The sequence below is a fragment of the Stenella coeruleoalba genome (assembly GCF_951394435.1).
Source record: "Stenella coeruleoalba genome assembly, chromosome: 12".
Classification (NCBI taxonomy): domain Eukaryota; kingdom Metazoa; phylum Chordata; class Mammalia; order Artiodactyla; family Delphinidae; genus Stenella; species Stenella coeruleoalba.
The window spans coordinates 14,995,009-15,019,032 of record NC_137158.1 but is presented as its reverse complement, the minus strand read 5'-3'; the positions used below and the strand labels follow the sequence as shown (position 1 = coordinate 15,019,032).

General features: G+C 36.7%; 1 protein-coding gene across 17 annotated transcripts in view; it reads left to right on the top strand.

The window, feature by feature from the left end:
- The window catches only part of LOC307195169 (uncharacterized protein), a 665,726-nt gene that overhangs the window by 343,735 nt on the left and 297,967 nt on the right, over window positions 1–24,024 (top strand). The window lies entirely within an intron of this gene.

Genomic DNA, 24,024 nt, shown 5'->3' with positions numbered 1-24,024 from the left:
GTCTTGGCCATTGTAAATAGTGTGGCAATGACCATTGGGGTGCATGTATCTTTTTCTCTTGATATTTTTTTACCTTTAATATATTTAAAAAAAATTTTTATTTTATATTGGAATATTGTTGATTTAGAATGTTGTGTTAGTTTCAGGTGTACGGCAAAGTGATTCAGTTATACATATACATACATCTATTCTTTTTCAGATTCTTTTCTCATTTAGCTTGTTACAGAATACTGAGTAGAGTTCCCTGTGCTATACAGTGGGTACTTGTTGATTATCTAGTTTAGATATAGTTGTGTGTATTTGTCAATCCCCAAATCCTAATTTATCCCTGCCCCCCACCTTTCCACTTTGGTAACCATAAGTTTGTTTTCTAAGTCTGTGACTCTTTTTCTGTTTTTTAAATAAGTTCATTTGTATCACTTTTTAAAATTCCATATATAATTGATGTCATATGATATTTGTCTTTGTCTGATTTACTTCACTTAGTATCATAATCTCTAGGCCTATCCATGTTACTGCAAATGGCATTATTTCATTCTTTTTATGGATGAGTAATATACCTTTGTATATATGTACCACATCTTCTTTATCCAGTCATCTGTCAATGATATTTAGGTTGCTTCCATGTGTTGGCTATTGTAAATAGTGCTGCAATAAACATTGGGATGCATGTATCTTTTTGAGTTATGATTTTCTCTGGATATATGCCCAGTACTGAAAATACTGGCTCATATGGTAGCTCTATTTTTAGTTTTTTAAGGAACTTCCATGCTGTTCTCCACAGTGGCTGTATCAATTTACATTCCAACCAACAGGGTAGGAGGGTTCCTTTTCTCCACACAGTCCCTCTCTCTCCAGCATTTATTATTTGTAGACTTTTTGATGTTGCCATTCAGACTGGTGTGAAGTGATACTTCATTGCAGTTTTGATTTGCATTTCTCTAATAATTAGCGATGTTGATCATCTTTTCATGTGCCTTTTGCCCATCTGTGTTTCTTCTTTGGAGACATGTCTTTTTAGGTCTTCTGCCATTTTTTATTTCATTGTTTATTTATTTATTTGTTTTGATATTGAGCTGTATGAGCTGCTTGTATATTTTGGATATTAATCCTTTGTCAGTTGCATCATTTGCAAATATTTTCTCTCATTCTGTAGGTTGTCTTTTTGTTTTGTTTATGGCTCCCTTTGCTGTTCAAAAGCTTTTAAGTTTAATTAGGTCCCATTTGATTATTTTTGTTTTTAATTCCATTACTCTCTGAGGTGGATCAAAAAAGTTATTGCTGCAATTTATGTCAAAGCATATTCTGCCTATGTTTTCCTCTAGGAGTTTTGTAGTGTCTGGACTTACATTTAGGTCTTTAATCCATTTTGAGTTTATTTTTTTGTATGAGTTAGAGAATGTCCTAATTTCATTCTTTTACATGTAGCTGTCCAGTTTTCCCAGCACCACTTATTGAAGAGACTGTATTTTCTGCATTGTATATTCTTGGCTCATTTGTCATAAATTAATTGACTATAGATATGTAGGTTTATTTCTGGGCTTTCTATCCTGTTCCATTGATCTGTATATCTGTTTTTATGCCAGTATCTTTGATGACTGTAGCTTTGTAGTATAGTCTGAAGTCAGGGAGCCTGATTCCTCCAGCTTCATTTTTCTTTCTCAAGATTGCCTTGGTTATTCAGGGTCTTTTGTGTTTGCACACAAATTTAAAAATTTTTGTTCAAGTTCTGTGAAAAATGCCATTGATAATTTGATAGGAGTTGCACTGAATTTGTAGATTGCTTGGGTAATATAGTCATTTTTAACAATATTGATTCTTCCAATACAAGAACATGGTATATCTTTCCATCTGTTTGTGTCATCTTCAATTTCTTTCATTATATAGTTTTTGGAATACAGGTCTTTTGCCTCCTTATGTAGGTTTATTCCTAGGTATTTTATTCTTTTTGATGCAATGGCAAATGGGATTGTTTCCTTGATTTCTCCTTCTGACCTTTCATTGTTAGTGTATAAAAATGCAACAGATTTCTGTTTATTTTGTATCCTGCAACGTTACTAAATTCATTGATGAGCTCTAGTAGTTTTCTGGTAGCACCTTTAGGATTTTCTATGTATAGTATCATGTGTTCTGCAAACAGTTACAGTTTTATGTCTTCTTTTCTAATTTGGATTCCTTTTACTTCTTTTTCTTCTCTGATTGCTGTAGCTAGGACTTGCACAACTATGTTGAATAAAAGTGGCAAGAATGGACATTCTTGTCTTGTTCCTGATCTTAGAGGAAATGCTTTAAGCTTTTCACCATTGAGTATGATGTTTGCTGTGGGTTTGTCTTATATGACCTTTATTATGTTGAGGTATGTTCCCTCTATGCCCACTTTCTGGAGAATTTTTATCATAAATCGTGTTGAATTTCATCAAAATCTTCTTCTGCATCTATTGAGATGATCATATGGTTTTTATTCTTCAATTTGTTAATGTGGTGTATTATACTGATTGATTTGCAGGTATTGAAAAGTCCTTTCATCCCTGGGATAAATCCCTCTAGATCATGTTGTATGATCCTTTTTTTAAAAAAATAAATTTATTAATTTATTATTTATTTTTGGCTGCATTGGGTCTTTGTTTCTTCGCCCCTTGGAGGGAGGCGGGGCTGGGGGGGCTACTTTACATTGCGGTTGCGCGGGCTTCTCATTGCGGTGGCTTCTCTTGTTGCGGAGCACGGGCTTAGGCATGCGAACTTCAGTAGTTGTGGCTCTCAGGCTCTAGAGCGCAGGCTCAGTAGTTGTGGCACACGGGCTTAGTTGCTCCGCCACATGTGGAATCTTCCCCAACCAGGATTTGAACCCGTGTCCCCTGCACTGGCAGGCGGATTCTTAACCACTGCACCACCAGGGAAGCCCTGTATGATCCTTTTAATGTATTGTTGAATTATGTTTGCTAGTATTTTCTTGAGGATTTTTTCATGTTTGTTCATCAGTGATAATTGCTTATAATTTTCTTTTTTTGTGGGAACTTTGTCTGGTTTTGGTATCAGGCTGATGGTGGCCTTATAGAATGAGTTTGGAAGTGTTCCTTCTTCTGCATTTTTGGGGAATAGTTTCAGAAGGGTAGGTGTTAACTTTTCTCTAAATATTTGGTAGAATTCACCTGTGGAGCCATCTGGTCCTGGATATTTGTTTCTTGGGAGTTTTCAAATCACAGATTCAGTTTCTGTACTTGTAATTGGTCTGTTCCTATATTCTATTTCTTCGTGGTTCAGTCTTGGGAGATTGTACCTTTCTAAGAATTTGTCCATTTCTTCTAGGTTGTCCATTTTATTGGCATATAGTTGCTTTTAGTCATTTCTTATGGTTCTTTGTATTTCTGTGGTGTCAGTTGTAACGTGTCCTTTTTCATTTCTAATTTTATTGATTTGAGCCCTCTCTCTTTTTTCTTGATGAGTTTGGCTAAAGAGCTTATCAATTTTATCTTTTCCAAGAGACAGTTTTTAGTTTCATCAATTTTTTCCATTTTTTTTAGTCTCTATTTTATTCATTTCTGCTCTGATCTTTATGATTTCTTTCCTTCTACTAACTTTGGGTTTTGTTTGTTCTTCTTTCTTTAGTTGCTTTATTTGTAAGATTAGGTTGTTTATTTCAGATTTTTCTTGTTTCCTGAGGTAAGCTTGTAAACTTCCCTCGTAGAACTGCTTTGGCTGCATCCCATAGGTTTTGGCTTGTCGTGTTTTTGTTTTCATTTGTCTTTAGGTATTTTTTGACTTCCTCTTTGACTCCTTCAGTGATCATTGATTAGTAGCAGATTGTTTAGCTTCCACATGTATGTGTTTTTTGCATTTTTTTTCTTCAGTTGATTTCTAATGTCATAGCATTGTGGTCGGAAAATATGCTTGATAAAATTTCAGTTTTCTTAAGCTTACTGAGGGCTGCTTTGTGGCCCAGCATGTGATCTATCCTGGAGAATGTTCCATGTGCACTTGAAAAGAATGTGTATTCTACTGCTTTCAGATGGAATGCTCTATAAATATCAGTTAAGTCCATCTGGTCTAATGTGTCATTTAAAGCCTGTGTTTCATTACTGATATTTTGTCTGGATGATCTGTCCATTGATGTAAGTGGGGTGTTAAAGTTCCCCTCTATTATTTTGTTACTGTCAATTTCTCCTTGTATGTCTGTTAACATTTGCCTTATATATTGAGGTGCTCCTATGCTGGGTGCATATATATTTACAATTGTTATATCTTTTTCTTGGATTGATTCCTTCATCATTTTGTAGCGTGCTTCTTCGTTTCTTGTAACAGTCTTTATTTGAAAGTCTATTTTGTGTGATATGATTATTGCTACTCCAGCTATCTTTTGATTTCCAGTTGAATGGAATACTTTTTCCTTCCCATGACTTTCATTCAGTATGTGTCTCTAGATCAGAAGTGGGTCTCTTTTAGACATCATATATATGGATCTCATTTTTGTATCCAAGGTTCCAATTTCTATCCACTACTCAGAAACAAAAAAATACAGAGATTAAAAATTGTCTTCCAAAGCAAAATATGTCCATCTAGTTTTCCTTCAAATTTAATCAATGGATTTTGATGTAAGTCAGAGTTCCAGATAGCTCCTGATCCACCACTTCCACAAATGCCAGCAATGGGAGCCCTCTGTACAGTTCGGATGCAATACTGGTTCTGAGCTGGCTGCATCCCCTTAAGTGTGCACTCTCCTTGGCCACAGCAGCCTTTGCCCTAGTGGGGAACTGAATTGGAACTATAGAGGCCAGAGCTGGTGCTTGCCAGGGGTTGAATTTCACAATGGGGCAGTCATGGGAAATTGGCTGGAGCCCCAGGCAGTTTCAGTGTTTCCTCCACCTTGTTCCTGGGAGTAAGCAAGCATGTGCATGCTCTTCAGGAGTGTAGTCTTGCTTTCTTACAGTCCTCCTGTAAGTCTCACTGGTTTTCACACCAGCTAAGGAGACTCATATTCCATGCATTGGACCCAGGTTGGGATGCTCAGTATGTGGTGTGAACCCCTCACTCCCCAGGGAGAATCCCCATGCCCATGATATCCCCCTCTTCTTCTGTGTTCTCTCCTAGAAACGTGGGTCCCAACAGGATTACTTCCCCCTCTCTACCTGACTCCATGTGGATCTTTCTTTACAGCCTTGATTGTAGAAGAATCTTTCTTCCAGTTTCCATTTTGTTTTCAGTGAGGATTGCTCCGTGTGTAGTTGTATTTTTGACGTGTTCATGGGGGAAATTGAGCTCAGTATCCTCCTTCTCCTCAAGAATATCATTTTTTAAAAAATTATAATTTTAACATAAGTTTACATGTTGAATATTGGTCCCAACATGATTAGAATTCATTTCAAAGCAATTCAACTTGTGAGACCAATTTTGAAAACAAAACCTCTCTCAGTAATTCAAAAAGGAAATTGATTACAGAATAGTTAGAAGGTCTAGAAGAGCAATAGGAAGAAGAGAATGACTTGGCATGTAAGAAGAATAGGGAGGAGAAGAAGGAACGAGAAGAGAGTGAGAGGAAGAATGAAGGGGGAAGAATGAGGAGGAGGAGAAATGTTCAGAGATTAGAAACTGCCAGTGAGGGACTTCCCTGGAGGTCCAGTGGTAAAGAATCCACCTTCCAACACAGGGGACGTGGTTTGATCCCTAGTCAGAGAACTAAGATCCCACGTGCTGTGGGGCAACTAAGCCCACACGCCACAACTACTGAGCTTGCGTGCCTCAGTGAGAGAGCCTGCATGCTGCAAACTACAGAGCCCATGCACTCTGGAACCCACGTGCCACAACTACAGAGCGCATGCACTCTGAAGCCCACACAGCACAGCTAGAGAGAGAAAAGCTGCACACCATACTAGAGAGAAGCCCGCGAGCCACAACTAGAGAGAAGCCTGCGCACCTCAACGAAGATCCAGCGTGCCACAACTAAGACCCGATGCAGATTAAATAAATAAATAAATAAAAGTAAATTTATAAATAAATAAGTAGAAACTGCCAGTGAATGTCTTTTCATATATTCATATACCATTTTGGATTTTCTTTTTGTGACTGTAAAATGCCATCCCAATAATTTGTCCATTTTTCTATTGGGATTCCGTCTTTTCATATTGATTTACAGGAGTAGAGAAGTACTTTATTTTCCATGCCTACTTTTTTTAGTTGTGTGTTGCAGATCTCTTTTCTTACTCTGCCCTTTAGCTCCTTTTTGGTAGCTTGTTAAATAGAATTTCTGAATTAACTGAAGTAGAATTTAACAGTCTTTTCCTTTATGGTTCAGGCTCTTTTTTTTTTTTTTTTTTTTTTTTTTTTGCGTTATGTGGGCCTCTCACTGTCGTGGCCTCTCTCGTTGCAGAGCATAGACTCCGGACATGCTGGCTCAGCAGCCATGGCTTATGGGCCTAGCCGCTCTGCGGCATGTGGGATCTTCCCAGACCGGGGCACGAACCCGTGTCCCCTGCATCGGCAGGTGGACTCTCAACCACTGCGCCACCAGGGAAGCCCCAGGCTCTTTTTATCTTGTTTGAAAAATTCTTTCCTCCCTGAGGTTATAAAATATTACTCTATATTATATTCTAAGAGTGTTATAGGTTTGCCTTTCAGATTTTGAAAATTAACCCACCTATGGTTAATTTTTATTTTGGTTGTAGAATATTGTGTCAGGGTCCATCCTGGAAAATAGAAATCACTCCAGGTACTTAAATAGAGCATTACTTAGAGAATCTATTAGAAACATTTTGGAGGGTCTGAAGGAGCAAAAGGCAGGAGGAGGAGGTGTCTAGAGAAGCAAAAGTGAGGAGTTGTTACCCAAAGATCAGGAAGCTGCCTAATACCCTTATGGCTCAAGCTTACAGTCTATTACCACTGAAACAACTGAAGGTTATGCTGCCAACAACTGCTGTTGGAATAGAGCAAGACACTAGGAGCTTACCCTCCTTCTGATGCTGCTGAGACCTGTAGCAGCTGCAAATCACCTTGTTTCCTGCCATTGCATTTATGTCATTGTTACAGGAGATGCAGAAGAGAAAAATAAAGTTTCTCACTTCCATCAGTGCTTCTCATTGGGAGAACCTCACAGAAAGAAAATTGACAAGAGAGTTTAATACACGGAGAGTGTAGGTGAGAGACAGTGTACACTACCTGACACTCAGATGGATGCCCAGGCTCCATTACCATTTATTGAAGAGACTGTCCCTTACCCACTGCTCTGCTGTGTCACCATTCTCCCACATCATGTTCATATATGGGTGGGTCTGTTTTGGGGTTCTCGTTTGGGTTCCATTTGTACTTTTTTCCTATTTCTGCTTAATCATTATGGCTTTGAAATGCATTATGATACTTGCTTGATTAAGGCCCCCTATCTTGTTTTACTTCAGTAGTGTTTTGGATCTTAGTTCTTTACATTTTTATATAAATTTTAGAACCAACTTCCCACTCCTCAAGAAGAGATGTTGGAATTTTGATAGAGATTTCCTTGACTCTGTACATTAATTTGGATAGAATCGACATCTACTTTTAAGTCTTTCAAATGATGAACATAATGTCTCTATATTTATTTCTTTTATTTTCTATTTCTCTGTAGAGTTTTGTCATTTTTCCTTGCAGTGGAGTTACACACATTTTCTTAAGTTTACTTGGATATACTTTAAATTTTTGATGCAACTTAAAATATCTTTTTTAAATATTTTTTCATTTGTTACTTTTATATAGAGATATAATGGATTTTAATGTTTTTATTGGATCCAGTAAACTTGCTATATACTCCAATTAATTCTAGTAGTTTACTGAACTTTTAAGTTCTTCAAATAAAAATTTAAAAAGTTATAAAAAGCTGTTCAATTAATTCAAATTGTTTACCTAACTTTTCAGCTTTTTAATACTATTGACATGATTTAAAATATAAAAACAACTTAACTACCTTTTGTTGTGTGGTTTGTATTGGTCAAATTGATTTGAGTGACCTAGTCTGCCTTTACTGGAAATGACATTTCTGATATTTTATTTAAGTAACTTTTTATGAATTGTAAATGCTTGATGACTTATAGTCTTAATCAGAAATCCCATTTTCCATTCTATTTGGAGGATTATAGAAACATCATCACTCTATTATTGGTTCAAGTTCTATTTTTTTATTGAGTAGAGTAAAACATAATTTTAACAGAGTATTATGCCATCTTATTTTACTAGACTTTAATTTATTCTGTTTTATTGTCTGCTTCCATCTGTATCTTCCTAATCTCTCAATTTCCATGGTATCAATCTATGGTCCTAATCTTAGGATATATATTGTATTTGATAAATACCAATAATTGAGACAGTTGTAAAGATATGTTCTGAACTACCACTGAACCTAATAAAAGTCACAGACACCCTTATCCATTGGTAGAAAAAGCCCAATTGAATTTTATATTGCTTCCATACCAACCTTTTTATTCTCCTGTTTCAATTACATTTAATACTGATACATTTTTTGTCCTGATATATTTTTGACATTTTCTACCTTTAGTTTATCTCCTGAGATGTATCAGCAATCCCTCAATGTCATTTTATCATGCACCTGAGATCTTTGCATTATCTCAAGAAATTGAGATCTTTAGAAAGAGAAATGCATTATCAAGAAATACCTAAGAAAATTTCATTTTGATTAAAGTTTATACTAAAATATGGTGTGTTCCTTCATGAAGTACTAAAATAATGCAAATACAACTAGCTTACTGTTACCATTCAGCTCTCCACAGTTTGCTTTAAACACCTGTCAAAGCCACCCATTAGTTGTCACATTATGACAACCTAGAAAGTAATTCTTAAGTTAGCAAGAGTTCTTCTGACATATCCTCTCTTCAGCTTGTTATTAATCCATTCTCACAACAGACTTGACATTGACATCATGAGAGATGATGGACTAGCTGTGATCATTTACTGAAGCTTCTGAATTAAAAGTAATAACACCCTGTAGAGAGGAGAGAACACGTTTCATCTAAAGATTAAGATGAGTTATAAGAAAAAGTACCCTCTAAATACCTTTAATTCCTCCGAGAAGAGTTTATCTTGTTTGAAAGATTGTTAGATTGAATTATCTCCTAGGAGAAATAGTTTTGTGTAGAATATCACAAGTGTGCAATATTGGATATCACTACCCACTACCATCAATTATTTGTTATGTTTCTTTTAGCCTCTCAGTTCTGTTGCTTAATATAATTAACATAATCTGTACTTTAATAAAAGGCTTCCTTTCTTAGACTTTCTGGTGCAATTTCAGTACTTAAAGTTCTGTTTTACTTATTAGGCAAAGTAAAATAATTTTATTAATTTATTTACTGCATACTAAAATACCAAATTATAGCACAATTTGCTTGTTTATGAGTTAAATTTCATCAGCTTTAGCTGAATTTTCACCATTAATAAAGTGCAACTGATTTGTTCCTATTGACAGTTGCACCCCAAATTAACTGCAATGTAAAGAAAGGTTAGCTGGAATCACAAATGGATTGGCTTGGCTATATTTTCTTCCTGAATTTCCTCAAAGTATGTATTCATTGTAGACAGGTATCTTCTTGAAAGCACAACTGGATCCTTCATCCTGTGCATCTACAGGAATTGTGAGAAACGGGGAGTAGCAATTTCCTACAGTGGTGACGTGGCACCAAGGACTATCTCAAGTTGTCAAAGAAGCATCAAACTATTTTTCCCAAATTCTGAGATTAGAATGCATTTCAATAAGCTTTAATAGATGAACATATGAAATTAAAGTTTTGGTTAAGTTTAATTTACTAAACTATTTTGTCTGGGTGTTCTAGGATGATTTTAGAAAATTTTACCTTATTTTGGCTATTTATTATACTTTCTCAAATTCAGGGTGTGTTTCAATTTCTTATATGACAAATATATGGAACAATAAAAGAGCATGTCTTCTCTGAGTGAGACTAATTGTGCATGTAACCGCTGTTAAATATATCTCAAAAGTGCCCGCTTCACAACAGCACAATATTTTAATTCTTCTCCATCAATGGAGGAGAACTGGATAGCCATTTCTGTTCTCTCTAGGCCCGCGGTTCTCAAACACGGGTGATTTTACACCACCCAGGGGACAATTTAAAATATCTGAAGACATTTTTGGTCGTCACAAGTAGAGATTAGGTGGTAATTAGAGATTAGAGACAAGGGATGCTGCTAAATATTCTGTAAAGCACAGGACAGTCCCCCAATACATGCTATTAATGTCAAGGTTGGAAAATCCCACTCTGGGTTCTTCAGCATTATGCTGAGCAGATTGAAGACCACTGAACTACTGGAGGCTGTTTATAAATTATCACTAAGAAACCATTCAATAGGAGCATACTTTGATGAGTTCTCAATGTAGTATATGAGAGGGGCAGGAAGTATGTTTTCATCATCTGTGTCACAGCAGATGGTCCCCTCTTACTAGCCAAATATACACAGGAGATTTCTGGGTAGAGAAAAACATTCAAAGTGGCAGAATGATAATTGAAATCTAAGTCTGTGTAGATCTAAGTCCATGTACTTTGAACATTCTTGTTGCTATAGTCTGTTCTTCGGGTGTGTTCATTTAAGGGTCTTCCCTGCATATAAGTGACTGAACAATTTTCTAGGTCCTTATTTTCTTCTCTCAGTTTAAAACTACGATTCACGATTAACAGTTTTTCTATTAAACAAGTTCACTACCAAATCTTATGTTGCACATACTTGGAAAAGGACCTAGAGAAAGTACCGGAATAGAAGTAACAATACTTTTTAAAGATAAAAGTATTAAAAGTAGTTTCAGACAAGGAAATGAGAATAAGATCATGTTATTTCTGCTACCTTTTCTGGTAACAATTGTGCTATAAATGGGGAAGGTATCGGAAGCTTCCAGCTACTAACTCAGAATCAAGTCTGTCTTTCTGCTTGCAGATGTGTTGGCTTATACTCTGTATTTGGCAGCTGGGTTGCCTGTCTCTGAAATAGAATTTTCCCGCTGGGAGAATACTTGATCCCTAAGCTCAGTCTCTCTAATGCCTGAATTCTGCTTGTTTGTGTTTATTGATTATAGGCTCCTGGATTTACATGCTAAAATCTTAGACACTGCTTTGATCTCTGCTTATTTGTTTCTATCTTTTTCTGTCCTTTTCAGCTGATTTTTCTGTCACATACCCAGTTTTTATAATTACATCCTTAGTGGCCTTTTCTCTAAACAGCAATCTTCTACACTTACGTTTATGCTGTATACACATTTAGTATCTTGTGCACAAACACACACGTTTCTTACCCATAATCTATATTGGATCTTTTGCCAATAGAATAGGTGCTAAAATGATCAAGTACCGTGTCACAAGAAAATCATAATAAATTCCAAAAAGTTGGACTATTGCAAGCCATAGTCTCTGGTCACAATAATTCAATTAATATAAAAATGAACAGGTTAGAAAAGATTAACCTCTTTAAAATTAAATTCCTGGATCAAAAATTAACTGAACATTGAATTTCAAATTGTATTGAAATTAATTAATTATATTGAAAAATATGAATAATTTGATGATTACCAATGTGACACAGTTAAAGCTTGTACTTGGACTAAAATGTATGACTTTAAAAGCCTTAATTAAAAAACAGATTGAAAACAAGCCAGTGATCACCTTAAAAAACTAGAAAATAGTAGAAGTAACACAACTAAAAAAATTTTGGAGAACACAATCAGTAAAGATAAATGCTGAGATTAATTAAATATAAAGTGAAAGAGTAAATATTATTGGCTAAACTATAAAAATAATAATTCTCTCAAGAAAGACAAAGAATACTAACAGGCAATTTATAAAAGAATGTATTATAAATGTAAATGTAAATGTCACCACTGCTCAGGGAACTATGAATGCAAATAGTGAAGTGTTGGTTTTCAACCATTAGTTCAGCAAAATATTAAGAAAAAGCATCATTTTTTATGAGGTTCAAAGGCAGAGGCTGTCATACATTTTCAGTTTAATATAAAGAGCTAGCAATACTTGATGCATCAGATAGGATTTTTTCCCAGATAAAAAACGATCATAGTGTTTTATCCATCAATTCTACTTCTAGGGATCCATCTTACAGAAATGAATGCATGACTATGCAATCAGTACTGTCCTCATATGCAGGTCACAGTGGGGCACTCTCCTGGCCCCGTTCTTTAGAGAGCTCAGGCCTGCCTGCCTTTTCCTATGGGGTGGAAAAAGTCATGGCGTCCTGCAGCCTATGATCCCTGGCCCCCAACCTGGATCACATTCCATATTCTGTATCCTCATGGCTCAGAATTCTCTGCCGAATGACCCAAGTCAGCTCCCAAGTTCTGAATGGGCTTTCCCCCCAGTTTGTCTTCTCTCAGCACCTCTAAGCTCAAGGAGTAGCCAACTGGAGGCTATTTGCAGGAGGAGAATCTGTAAGAAGAGTGCAGGTGGGGTGAAATGTTAGGACTGCAGTGGAGTGTCCACAGGGAAGAGTACTAGGCCTTGTGTTATAGGACTGTCCTCAGAGTGGACTGAGAAGTGGAGCAGGTGGGGGGCAAATGACCAGGGACCAAAACATCTGAGAATTGGAAATTTCAAGCTGGACTTCCAGGTCATTGTATATTTGTCAAAGTAGGAAGATAGAACTTATATAACAGCTTTTTAGCCTGATTAATAACTTTAAATATTTAGACAGATGGTATGTGACCCTCTACTTGTACTCTTTCCTCAAGCCAATAAATGTTAGGGGAGGACCTGTGTGCAATGATATAGATTTGATAATATTTTTTTCAGCACTGTTTTAATTAATAATCTAATTTGCCATTAAAGGAGCAGTGGCAAAATAAAGTGTGGAAGGCATATACTATGGGATACTATGCAATCATTGTAAATAATTTTAACTTTATGAATATCAGCTTGGAAAATCACATAGTTATTGACAAAAATGTAGACCCATTGATTAGTGTGACTGCATTACTGTCAGAACAAAAATAAAAACAAATGAATGAAAGAAGTGTATGCTTGGGTACACATAAAATAGTGTGAATGGTTTCATGCCTACCTGATAATATTGGCTTCCCAGGAAAATGACCTTGGAGTAAGGTAAAAATAGTTATTTTTTTATTACCCGAACTTCTATATTTATTGAAATGTTACAACTATGAATTCTTTTTAAAATAATTTTACTAATATGTAAAATTCTTCTTAAAAATCAAGTAAGAAGGACATTATATGCATGCAGTTTAAAGACATGTTGAAAGAGAGTTTATTAAAGTTTCCTTGCAAATGGGGGAGACAGGGCAGCAGTACAGTTCCATTCTCACTGTGGTCCTTTAAGGTAAATACTGACTCTAACCAAGGGACTAAGAATTATGAATATCCTGTTTCTTACCTGGTTCTTCCTGTAGGCTTATAGAAATGCTCCCTGTACTCCTTAATTGATTTTGAACAAATATCATTTACTTCGTACTGGATTTTCCATTTGTACTATTTAAACCTATTTCTTTTTTCTTTCAAAACAGCAAGGGCGGGGCTCAGGGATAGTTTATTGAATGCTTGGTTTCTTTTTTTTTTTTTTTAAGAAGATGTTGGGGGTAGGAGTTTATTAATTAATTTATTTATTTTTGGCTGTTAGGTCTTTGTATCTGTGCGAGGGCTTTCTCTAGTTGCGGCAAGCGGGGGCCACTCTTCATCGTGGTGCGCGGGCCTCTCACTATCGCGACTTCTTGTTGTGGAGCACAGGCTCCAGACGCGCAGTCTCAGTAGTTGTGGCTCACGGGCCCAGTTGCTCCGCGGCATGTGGGATCCTCCCAGACCAGGGCTCGAACCTGTGTCCCCTGCATTGGCAGGCAGATTCTCAACCACTGCGCCACCAGGGAAGCCCTCTTTTTTGTTTGGAAGACCAATCTTTACTGGTTTTCAGCGTGATTTTACAACCTTTCTTTGATCCTCATACTCTCCCTCACTTTCCCCAACCTCGGGAGGTGACTCTTTCATTGTCGTTGAGAAAGCAGAACCTACCCGATGGGACCTCAAAGGGCATTCTATCAGCAAAGCCACAAACGTAATGGTGCCTCCAGTTCCTTCTCCTCCCCTAACTACAGGGAAGTCCTTCCTTCTACCCACAACCAGTCCTTGCATTTATGTCCTGGATCAATCTGATGCCTTCGTGCCTTCAGAAAGGCTTTCTTTCCTCTTTCATCTATTTCCTCTCACTTTTGCATTATCGTATTTTCTCTATTTTCATTATACATGTATGATCAATACCTACCATCTTAAAAAATGATCTCAGCCTCTACATCCTCCTCCAGCTCTTTTCTCCATTTCTCCACTCCATTTCTCCAGTAAGTTTCACAGTCAAGCTTCTTGAAAGTATTGTCTACACATCTATTTCTACTTTGCCTACCTGCATTCACTTCTCAGCTCACCTCCTTCTGGCTTCTGTTACCATGGTTCCTCTAAAACTGCTCTGTCATGGTTACAGACTAACTCCCTGTTGCCAAATCCAAAGAACACCTTTATGTCCTTATCTTTCTTTTCCTTTCAAATAAAGTTATTTATTTATTGTTGAAGTAAAATTGATATGCACTATATATGCTTCAGGTGTATGACACTGTTTTGACATCTGTGTTTATTACAAAGTGATCATCATCAAAAGTCTAGTCACCACCCATCACCATACACTTGACCCTTTTTATCCATTTTGCATACCTCCAACCCCCTTCATTTGTCTGTGAGTTTGTTTTGTTGGTTTACTTGGTTCCGGTTTTCTGTTTGTTTTGTTTTGTTTTTTTAGATTCCACATATGAGCGAAGTCATACTCTTCTCACCTTTCTTGACTGTTTAGCAGCATTTGATAGAGCTCACCACTCCATTCTCCCTGAAACACATACTTTTTCTTTTGGTTTTCTTTTTCTCTCTCTGAAAATTCCTTTTTCATTCCTTTTGCCAGTTTATCTTCCCTTATCCGATGTTTAAGTGTTAAAGTGCCATGTTGCTTAGTTCCTCAGTTCTGTTTCTTGAGCTGCTGTCTATTCTATATATACTCTCCCTGGTCAATCTCATCTGTCCCCATTTCTTTTGAGTGATATTCATATGCTAATATGTCCTAAATTTGGAGCTCCAGTACAGACCCCTATTATTGAGGTCACCTTAGCATTGGACAGCTTCATTTGATGTCAAAGCCACTTCACACATAAGTACTTAAGAGTAAACTCTGATCTTTCCACCCCTCCCCCAAACATCTACTCCAGTATTACATATCCTGGGAATCAGCAAAATCATCCACTGTGTTATTCAAGTGAGAAGCCAGAGAGTCTTCCTTGATTATACCTCAGTACTAGCAATTTTTCTCTATCTCTGCCACCACACAAGACTAAGTAACCATCTATTCTCATAAGGAACATTCAAGAGTCTCCCAGTGGGTTTCCTACTTTTCTTTAACTCTCTCCAATCTATTCTCAAAATAGTAGCTTAAGTGCTCTTTTGAAGATGAAATCAGATCATATTACCCACTGCTTAAAAGTCTTCTTTGGCTTCCCATTGTAATGAGCACAATATCCAACCTTTAGGGTGACCTAAAGACCCTGGGCAATAGCTCCCTGACAATCTCCTCAACTTAATCTCCCTTGTCCACTTTGCTCACTGTGTACAAGCTTAATTGGCCTCATTGCAGTTCATCACACATGTCCTTTCCTATTTCAGAAGCACACACTCTTCCTTTTGCCAGGAATGCTCTCCCCACAAATCCTCATATGGCTTCTCATCACTCCAGTCTCACTTTAAATGGTACATATTCAAAGTAGCCCCTGTCTGTTCTCCCTTACTAATTTTATATTTAGCATTCTTCTTAGTTTGTACTCACATTATTATTTACATGCTTAAGTGCTTATTAACTCTTTCCCTCACTAGACTTAAGATTCATGTCTGTATCATATATCGCTATCTACATAGTGTCAAACATAGTGTCTCACCCAAAACAGGTGGCCAGAAATGTTCATTGACTTATGAATGTAAGATGAGACAGTTAACGGTATTCAGGAGAAGTATCACATGTGTATAAAAGATTTCCACAGTTTTGCATAAATAGTACCTCATTAGAATAGTTATTAATGCCTTTTATAAACACTGCAGTTCAATTGACAAAATATAATCACTTGGAAAGCATAGCGGAGAAGATCAAAGCAAACAATTTCAGACCCCATTAATAGCAGCTCAGTGAATTTTTTCCAGAGTTACTGTATTCTCCTAGCTACCTGTCTTAGATGATAAATGAGCAAGGACTACTCTGGACTGAAGACTACCTCCCATGGCCTCTGGAAATGGGGACAAAATTGTTAGGGCACGTGTAAGGGTAATCCTTCCTTAACTCCCTCCTCCCTCCCACTCTCTTATTTTTCTCCTTTTCTCAAATCTAGGTGAGTCAAAGAAACACTCTTCCCATTGTTTATAACAATAGAGCATGTTCATAGGTCACAAACCCAAATAGAGTCCATATTTGAGCAAGTGCCTGTCTAAGGGTCGTTATTGCCTATCAAGAATGGAAACAGGATGTCTACATTTACAAGACGTTTCTGATGTGTGATTTAGAACAAGGAGGCTTTCAGTAATAGAGGAGAGGAAATGACAAAAACACATTTGACTATTGTTTCAAAGAGACTTGGAGACTCATTAGGTATAAAAAATAAAGGTGAGGGCTTCCCTGGTGGCGCAGTGGTTAAGAGTCCGCCTGCCGATGCAGGGGACACAGGTTCGTGCCCCGGTCCGGGAGGATCCCACATGCATCGGAGCGGCTGGGCCCGTGAGCCATGGCCACTGAGCCTGTGCGTCCGGAGCCTGTGCTCCGCAGCGGGAGAGGCCACAGCAGTGAGAGGTCCGCGTACCGCAAAAAAAATAAATAAATAAAATAAAGGTGAGAGAACTGTTAATGATGATTCTAAGTCTTCAAACTTGAGGCACTAGGAGAATGGCAGAGAGGTTGAAACGCAGGGCTGTAGGAACCTAGTGCTGAACACCTAATGCACGCTTAATATAGACCATTTGATTGCATGTTCTTTAGTTTTACTAAAGTGATATTGCATTCTCTCTCTAGTTGTTATATGAGGAAAGAAAGTCAGGGACATAAACGGTGATGCCCAAAATGAATTCTTAATGTAGGAAGCAAAAATGAGCCTGACTGTCAGGACGGAGAAAAATTTTCCTACTTTAGACACGACACCAAAATTACATTCATGGGGACAAGGAATAAGAGGAAGCTCCACTTGCTGTGTATCTTTAATAAATGCAATGATATCATGTGGCTTATCTTAATGAAAATTAAATTTCACTAAATATGCACTTTATATTAGGGGAAAAACTTAAAAACAAACCATTTGACAAAATGTGAACTGCCTTTCTTTTAGGAGTGTTATAATCTAGTTTTTAGATTTAGCTGAATGTCATAAGATAACTGAAAAATGGTCTATTGATATTACAGCATCAGCAGCAATGTCAGGAAGCTTAAGTCATGAGAAATGAGTTCCTCTCATTACTGCAGCTTTAGAAATTAACACAGACATATCCATTTTTCTACATTACTTCAACATCTGGATTACAGGAAACATTATGATTTGTCTGTTTTGCCAGTAGACACAGCCCATCAGTAATTTAAAACTAATGAAGGAGAAAATTTGAAATATCACAATAGTCTTCCATTTTCAATAATGCCTCTCATAACTTCTAAAAGCAAATTTTCACTTACGTTTTTATTGCATGAAACATATGAATTTATGTGAGATATGCTTATACTGTTATAAAATGTATTTTTATTATGTATAATCTATGGTTGAATTCATAGATTAATTCATGCCTCTAAGATCTCTGTGTCTCAAGTGACTTGGATTCCATTCTTGGAATTTATTACATTTCTCCCAGTTTAAGCCTTAAACTTTGAGCAATTGTATGCTTCCATTTTGCAAGTATTTGAAGACCAAACCACTAAGGAAGTTTTAATGCCCAAGATTATATTAAACTCAGTGTAAGTCCTTGACAATGATGACAGTGGGTTATTCTCTGCAATTCCTTCTCACCAACTTGGTTTTTGTTTCTGGAATCATTGGTGTGGCCTTAGAATTCACTTAGAACTAGGGTGACCATACATTCCCAGTATGTCCTAGAAGTTTCTGTTAATATATCCTATCTGGGATCCTGTTTAGTTAGTGCTTCTTTTCATTCTCAGAAGTGCCTACTTTGGTGATAAGATATATATGGTCACCCTATTGGTAGCTGAAGTTGGGGTTTCTTTGGTCTGAGAGTTGAATTGGAAAGTTCTCAGCCAAGGCAGCCAGTGAAGTGAAAAATGAAGAAATGAGAGCTAAAACTGTACAGGAAAGCTAAGATACAAAAAGCCAACAGGGGAGTCTTTAAGACATAAAAAACCTAACTCTAAATGAAATTAAAGTCAATAGTCCAGAATTTGGTCCCAGAGATGAAAACAAATGCAAAACAGATGGTGTTTTCCATGGTTTTTGGCTAGAAGGAATGCTGCATTTGAGGTCTCTTTTTAAATGACCCTGACGATGTGCCACTCAGGGCTTCATTTTTATTTAAAAGGCAGGGAGTGTTTGTGTGATGTTTGTCTTAAATGCATCATCTCCCTGGTAACTCCAAGTCTTCTTTAAAAGCCTACAAATTTTTTTCTTGTAAAACTCTCTTAGTGGGCCTCATTTTCCAAAGTATTCTGCTATATGTTTATTCAAGTTATAATTTATCACCTTTGTTACATTGTTTAGTTATCCTTGGTCAAAAAAAGCAGAGTTGTCAGAGCTAGGAATGAAGAGCTTCTACCTTATAGAGCTCCCTCTCATTTTGATGTTAATTGTAGGTTGATGAAGATGATCATTTATCTAAATCTAGTGACCTATGCCTGCCTTCAACCCTCCATGTCCTATTTCTAATACCACTTGTTCTTAGCTCATGTAATCAAAGTCCCAGGACTCGTACATAGAGAAGGATATGAGGAACTCTTTCTGAATGCCAGCCCTTGGTATGTTCCTTTGTTTTCATAGTTACTCCCCAAAACTTCAGTTTCCTTCCTTTCTTCTTTTTCTTTCTTCTTTCTTTTTTTTTTTTTTAAATTTTAAGCTTCTGGATTGAATATTTTTCAACCTTATATTGGTTAGGGCAGCTAGAATTAAAAATTTTCTCCTATGACTACAAAACAGGGTCAGAGTTTGTATCCAGTTGTCACACTTTCTTTGTGCTTCTTTGCCCTCACTATTAGCTTGCTTTTTCTGGGACACTCATCAGGTTTTCTCCATTTTGGTTCCTTCACAATTATCCTGTACAAAGAGAATACTCTTTGAAGTGTAGGATATGACATATTCAGTGGGTACAGATTTTTTTTTAATTTCATTTTTTAATTTAAAAATTTTATTGAAGTATAGTGGACTTACATATTATATTTGTTTCAGGTGTATAGCATAGTGCCTCAGTATTTCTACAGATTATACTCCATTAAAAGTTATTACAAGATAATGGCTATATTTCCCTGTGCTATACAGTATATCCTTGTTGCTTAGTTTGTGTCTCTTAATCCTATACGCCTAACTTGCCCCTCCCCCTTCCCTTTCCCTTTTGGAAACCACTAGTTTTCTATATCTGTGAGTCTGTTTGTGCTTTGCTATATACATTCATTTGTATTATTTTTGGGGGGGGGCCACACTGCGTGGCATGTGGGATCTCGGTTTCCCCATCAGGGGTTGAGCCCAAATGGGTACAGATTTTTGATGGCCACTTTTATTTCTAACTCCTCCCATAAATAATATAAATGCTGGAGCTTTTATTTACATACAGCTCTCTCAACCTCTACCCAACAAACAGGTAAATCCTCCTCTCCAAGTCAATAGAACTATTATATGAGTTTTGAGATAATGACAGCTACAACTGAATTTTTGAGTTAATCTTTGAAAGCATGGTTTTATCTGAAGCATAAATGCAAAGTTGTGCCTAGAATATAAAAATAATACAGCAGCTAGAATGAGAAAAATCTTTACATAAATATCCTATTGGTTTAAAATATGTAAACTTTCTAGCTCAAGTTCTAAACCCTCATTCTACCAAATTTCAATAATATGTTTCAACAGAGTGTGGTGAGCTCACTAACTCTGTCTAGGATGTATTACAAATAGAATTTATGAAATTTAGATTTTCTGTCTATTTCCATATGACATTTCTGTAACCAACATTTCATATAAATTTGTCTGTATAAGGATCAATTGAATATACAAATATAATTTCTCAGTTAATGAGAGTAAACACAAGGAAATACAAATTTAGACTAACTGATATTCTTGTTAATTAAAGGTTGGTTAAAGTGTCACAGAAAATTGTGGAGTATTTGTCTTGTACATATAGTATGGTTTTAAATCAGTTTGAGGACAAACAAGAGTAGAAAATATTATATTTTTGTCACCCTGGAAACTGGGTATGGTGGCTTGATAGCTTGAAAATTTACCAGGCCTGTTTCATGAAAGTTACCTAAATCTACCCTGAAGACAAAGATCTTATTTTGCTACTTATTAAACAAATAACTTAATCTCTTATATTTATCTTTTAATTCTGCATATTTACTAGTTAGTACAGCAAGTAGGGAATAAAGAAAAAAATTAGATTTCTATACACCTGCTCTGCAGTGTTTTGTCAAATGCCAGTTTAGTTGCCCTGGCAAAAGGAGAAACTTTATCTGGTGTCCACATAACATACACCAAAATTTTATTTGGTGAAAGATCCGGTCAAGGGTTAATGGTCAAGGAAATATTAACTCAAAATGGAGTAAAGACTTAAACATACTTGGCAGGTTCTGCATTTCTAAGAATTTGTCCATTTCTTCCAGGTTCTCCATTTTATTGGCATACAGTTGCTTGTAGTAATCTCTCATAATCTTTTGTATTTCTGCAGGGTCAGTTGTTACTTCTCCTTTTTCAATTCTAATTCTATTGATTTGAGTCTTCTCCCTTTTTATCTTGATGAGTCTGGCTAATGGTTTATAAATTTTGTTTATCTTCTCAAAGAACCAGCTTTTAGTTTTATTGATCTTTGCTATCGTTTCCTTCATTTATTTCTGATCTGATCTTTATGATTTCTTTCCTTCTGCTAACTTTGGGTTTTTTTTTTGTTCTTCTTTCTCTAATTTCTTTAGGTGCAAGGTTAGGTTGTTTATTTGAGATGTTTCCTGTTTCTTAAGGTAGGATTGTATTGCTATACACTTCCCTCTTAGAACTGCTTTTCCTGCATCCCATAGGTTTTGGGTCGTCGTGTCTCCATTGTCATTTGTTTCTAGGTATTTTTTGATTTCCTTTTTGACTTCTTCAGTGATCACCTCGTTATTAAGTAGTGTATTGTTTAGCCTCCATGTGTTTGTATTTTTTTACAGATCTTTTCCTGTAATTGATATCTAGTCTCATAGTGTTGTGGTCAGAAAAGATACTTGATACAATTTCAATTTTCTTAAATTTACCAAGCCTTGATTTGTGACCCAAGATATGATCTATCCTGGATAATGTTCCATGAGCACTTGAGAAAAATGTGTATTCTGTTGTTTTTGGATGGAATGTCCTATAAATATCAATTAAGTCCATCTTGTTTAATGTATCATTTAAAGCTTGTGTTTCCTTATTTATTTTCATTTTGGATGACCTGTCCATTGGTGAAAGTGGGGTGTTCAAGTCCCCTACTATGAATGTGTTACTGTCAATTTCCCCTTTTATGGCTGTTAGTTTTTGCCTTATGTATTGAGGTGCTCCTATGTTGGGTGCATAAATATTTACAATTGTTATATCTTCTTCTTGGATTGATCCCTTGATCATTATGTAATGTTCTTCTTTGTCTCTTCTAATAGTCTTTATTTTAAAGTCTATTTTTTCTGATATGAGAATTGCTACTCCAGCTTTCTTTTGGTTTCCATTTGCATGGAATATCTTTTTCCATCCCCTCACTTTCAGTCTGTGTGTGTCTCTAGGTCTGAAGTGGGTCTCTTGTAGACAGCATATTTATGGGTCTTGTTTTTGTATCCATTCAGCCAATCTGTGTCTTTTGGTGGGAGCATTTAGTCCATTTGCATTTAAGGTAATTATCGATATGTATGTTCCTATTCCCATTTTCTTAATTGTTTTGGGTTCGTTATTATAGGTCTTTTCCTTCCCTTGTGTTTCTTGTCTAGAGAAGTTCCTTTAGCATTTGTTGTAAAGCTGGTTTGGTGGTGCTGAACTCTCTCAGCTTTTGCTTGTCTGTAAAGGTTTTAATTTCTCCATCAAATCTGAATGAGATCCTTGCTGGGTAGAGTAATCTTGGTTTCAGGTTTTTCTCCTTCATCACTTTCAGTATGTCCTGCCACTCCCTTCTGGCTTGCAGAGTTTCTGCTGAGAGATCAGTTGTTAACCTTATGGGGATTCCCTTGTGTGTTATTTGTTGGTTTTCCCTTCCCTTTTAATATGCTTTCTTTGTATTTAATTTTTGACAGTTTGATTAATATGTGTCTTGGTGTATTTCTCCTTGGATTTATCCTGTATGGGAACCTCTGTGCTTCCTGGACTTGACCTACTATTTCCTTTACCATATTAGGGAAGTTTTCAACTATAATCTCTTCAAATATTTTCTCAGTCCCTTTCTTTCTCTCTTCTTCTTCTGGAACCCCTATAATTCGAATGTTGGTGTGTTTAATGTTATCCCAGAGGTCTCTGAGACTGTCCTTAGTTCTTTTCATTCTTTTTTCTTTATTCTGCTGTGCAGTAGTTATTTCCACTATTTTATCTTCCAGGTCACTTATCTGTTCTTCTGCCTCAGTTATTCTGCTATTGATCCCATCTAGAGTATTTTTACTTTCCTTTATTGTGTTGTTCATCGTTGCTTGTTTCATCTTTAGTTCTTCTAGGTCCTTGTTAAATGTTTCTTGCACTTTCTCTATTCTACTTCCAAGATTTTGGATCATCTTTACTATCATTATTCTGAATTCTTTTTCAGGTAGACTGCCTATTTCCTCTTATTTTTTAGGTCTGGTGGGTTTTTATCTTGCTCCTTCATCTGCTGTGTGTTTTTCTGTCTTCTCATTTTGCTTATCTTACTGTGTTTGGGGTCTCCTTTTTGCAGGCTGCAGGTTCATAGTTCCCGTTGTTTTTGGTGTCTGTCCCCCGTGGCTAAAGTTGGTTCAGTGGGTTGTGTATGCTTCCTGGTGGAGGGGACTTGTGCCTGTGTTCTGGTGGATGAGGCTGGATCTTGTCTTTCTGGTGGGCAGATCCACGTCTGGTGATGTGTTTTGGGGTGTCTCTGTACTTATTATGATTTTAGGCAGCCTCTCTGGTAATGGGTGGGGTTGTGTTCCTGTCTTGCTAGTTGTTTGGCATAGGGTGTCCAGCACTGTAGCTTGCTGGTCGTTGAGTGAAGCTGGGTGCTGGTGTTGAGATGGAGATCTATGGGAAATTTTCACCGTTTGATATTATGTGGAGCTGGGAGGTCTCTTGTGGACCAGTGTCCTGAACTTGGCTCTCCCACCTCAGAGGCACAGCACTGACTCCTGGGTACAGCACCAAGAGCCTTTCATCCACATGGCTCAGAATAAAAGGGAGAAAAAGAAGAACGAAAGAAAGGAAGGAAGGAAGGTAGAAAGAAAAGAAAGAAAGAAAGAGGATAAAAATAAAATAAAGTGAGGTAAAATAAAAAGTTATTAAAATAAAAAATAATTATTAAGAAAAAAATTTTTTTAAAGAAAAAAAAAAGATGGACAGATAGAACCCTAGGACAAATGGTGAAAGCAAATCTATACAGAGAATATCACACACAGAAGCATACACATACACACAAAAAGAGGAAAAGGCGAAAAAATAAATCTTGCTCTCAAAGGCCACGTCCTCAATTTGGGATGATTCATTGTCTATTCAGGTATCCCACAGATGCAGGTACATCAAGTTGATTGTGGAGCTTTAATCCGCTGCTCCTGAGGCTGCTGGGAGAGATTTCCCTTTCTCTTCTTTGTTCTCACAGCTCCCAGGGGCTCGGCTTTGGATTTGGC